This window comes from Pelodiscus sinensis, chromosome 3 (assembly GCF_052426305.1).
Source record: "Pelodiscus sinensis isolate ZL-2025 chromosome 3, ASM5242630v1, whole genome shotgun sequence".
NCBI lineage: Eukaryota > Metazoa > Chordata > Testudines > Trionychidae > Pelodiscus > Pelodiscus sinensis.
Genome location: NC_143054.1, coordinates 165,939,006 through 165,941,541, shown reverse-complemented (window position 1 = coordinate 165,941,541; position 2,536 = coordinate 165,939,006).

The window sequence follows — 2,536 nt, the reverse complement described above, 5'->3', positions numbered from 1 at the left end:
CTAGACATAGCCTGAGAACATTATACTACAGTACAGAGACTTGACCTCTGTGCTTGTGCACTCACTTCTATGCCAAATAAGGTTGAGCTGTAGATGTTCCCAGACTCCTCCATCTGGCTCAGGCAGGTATGGGTGGACATCCATGTACCAAGTTTCAAGTTACCAACACTTGGCTCACAAGGCATGGGCTGCATCACTGTAGTGTAGCAACCTGGACTTAGCCTGCATTGAGCTTGGGAACCTTCCTCTCTTAGGGCCAGAAGTATACATTGCAGTAAGACAGCCCTGCAGCACAATCCCAGTAAGCCCAAGTCAGCTGGTGCACAACAGGTCTGGGTGTCTGCCATGTAAATATACCCTTGTGGGCATTACCAAGTTTCAGCATCTCAACCTAATGCTTTGTTTCCACTCCCCGCAACACTAGGACGGTACCATTATTCCCATTTTATGGTGGAGAACTGAGGCACAAATATTAAGGCCAGGATGCTTCAAAGGAATTTAGGCCCTTAGCTCATTAAAATTCTATTTATTGAGGTTCTGGTCATAAGATACTTGGTACAATGTGTGAGAGATCTGCAACAGAGCAAGGAATTAGTCATAGGTTTCCTAAGTCCAAGAGAAGGATAGCCCTCTCTTGGATAGATGTTCTGAAGCCAGGTGCAAAGCTGACCCACTTAGCCTGGTGGATGTGAATTACATTAAACTCCATTCGCTTTAGTTCACTGGCCATTTTATTTCATGCTCTTTTGGGATATACACTTTTAGTTAACCCATAAATGGCTGCTGGGTAAAAACATATAAAGTTATGAGTGAAGAGGGACCTTAGCTATTACTTCTGCCCCTGTGGGAAAAAGGTGACAGGCCAAGCAAGGCCCGCACTGCAGCAGGTGGAACGCGGTCCGCGCTGCTGACAAGGGATGGGGAGGAAGCCGCACCAGGGGACCACTGCTGGGGTACCAGGCTAACCGGGGCTGCAGCGGCAGCTGGCATAGGGACCTCCACTGGTTGCACACAGGGGCAGGGCAACGTGACACCAGGGAGTGCTGGACAGGGCGGGGAGGCAGCCAAGGCCCTGCTAGAGCCTGGTGGGGCTCGGAGTGACCCGCCGGCTCGGGGAAGGGCCCCGGCGGTGTCAGGGGAATACTGCAGGTGGCTGAAGAGGTCATCCCACTGGCAGCCTGCCATGTCACGGGGGGGTGGAGCCCCGGACTCAGGCCCAGCGTCTCTGGGCAGGGGCATCTGTGGGCGGGGCAGCATCCCTGGATGCACCATGGCAGGGCCCTTGAAAAGGGCAGAAGGAGCAAACTGGGGGGTGGGGGGAAGGCGCGCTCCCATAACTGGAGTCGCTCGCTAAGGGAGGTGGCCTGGAGGCCCGCGCACAAACCCCGGACTGACCGGATCCAACAAAGCAGTAAGCCCGATGAACTCCGCGGAAGGGCACTTGGGAACAGCCTGGGGCAGAGCACTTCTGGCGCCCGTGGGCTGACGTGATTCGGGAAGGAGCCCCGTCAGTCGGGTAGGGGTTTAACGCCCCTATCCTCTAGGGCCCCAGGCTGGGACCCGGAGGAAAGGGCGGGCCTGGGTCCCCCTAATCCTCCCCCCCTCCCCCGAAGGCCTGGATATTAGTGTTGGCCATAAGGTGGCGGGAGAACTAGTGTAGGCTCCAAAGGAGGGGCTATCTGACCAAAGGGGAGGAGGACCCAATTAGATCTAAGGACCTGTAGGACAGTGGGCCTTCAGGGCCTTGCCCTCATTAGGGAGCAGGTGCTCGCACCCGTAAATCTACTCCTGGACCCAAGGTAGCGATGGTGGGGCCCGCAGGGCCATGTCCGCTCGGGAGGGGAGAGACAAGAGCGTGTGCCCCAAGAGGACAGTCACAAAAGGACAATACAGTTATTGTTTTAAATGGAAGGTACACAGTACAGCCACGAAGCACTCAGGGTTGTATTACACGTAGAGATCAAGGCTCCATTAGTCCATATTCAAGCAAAGTGAATTAACTCATCCTGCTTACTTGCTACATACCTAAACTTTGCTAATGGCTACAATCATGGACAATCTGGATTTAGTAATTTTTAGACTTAATATGAAGCTAGATATTCTAACACAAACTTGAAGTATTTACAAGCAAAAGATCTCTGGTGTTTCCCTTTTGTAAAACCTTGACTAGTCCTTCCATCAGTCTCAAAGAAAACATTTTAATTAGGTCAACTGTGGATTCAGCAGCCATATGACAATAGAAGAAATGCTTCCTAGACAGTGGGCAGTAAGTCAGACCATAAGAGCCTTTTTATAGAAGTTCCAGACCTCAAGAAAAAAAATATTTCAGGCAGTTCTGTAACTTTCTGCAGTAGTTTCTCCAAATATAGAATTCACATGATAAAAATGGCCACTTCCCTCCCCCCCCCGCAAGACACTAGTTGTCTCAGCATTCACAAGTAATTTTAAATATCTAATACACTCTGCCTGCACGCTGAGGCTATTAATCTCATTGCAGTCTAATACCATAAATAACTCAAGGATACACAAATATGCG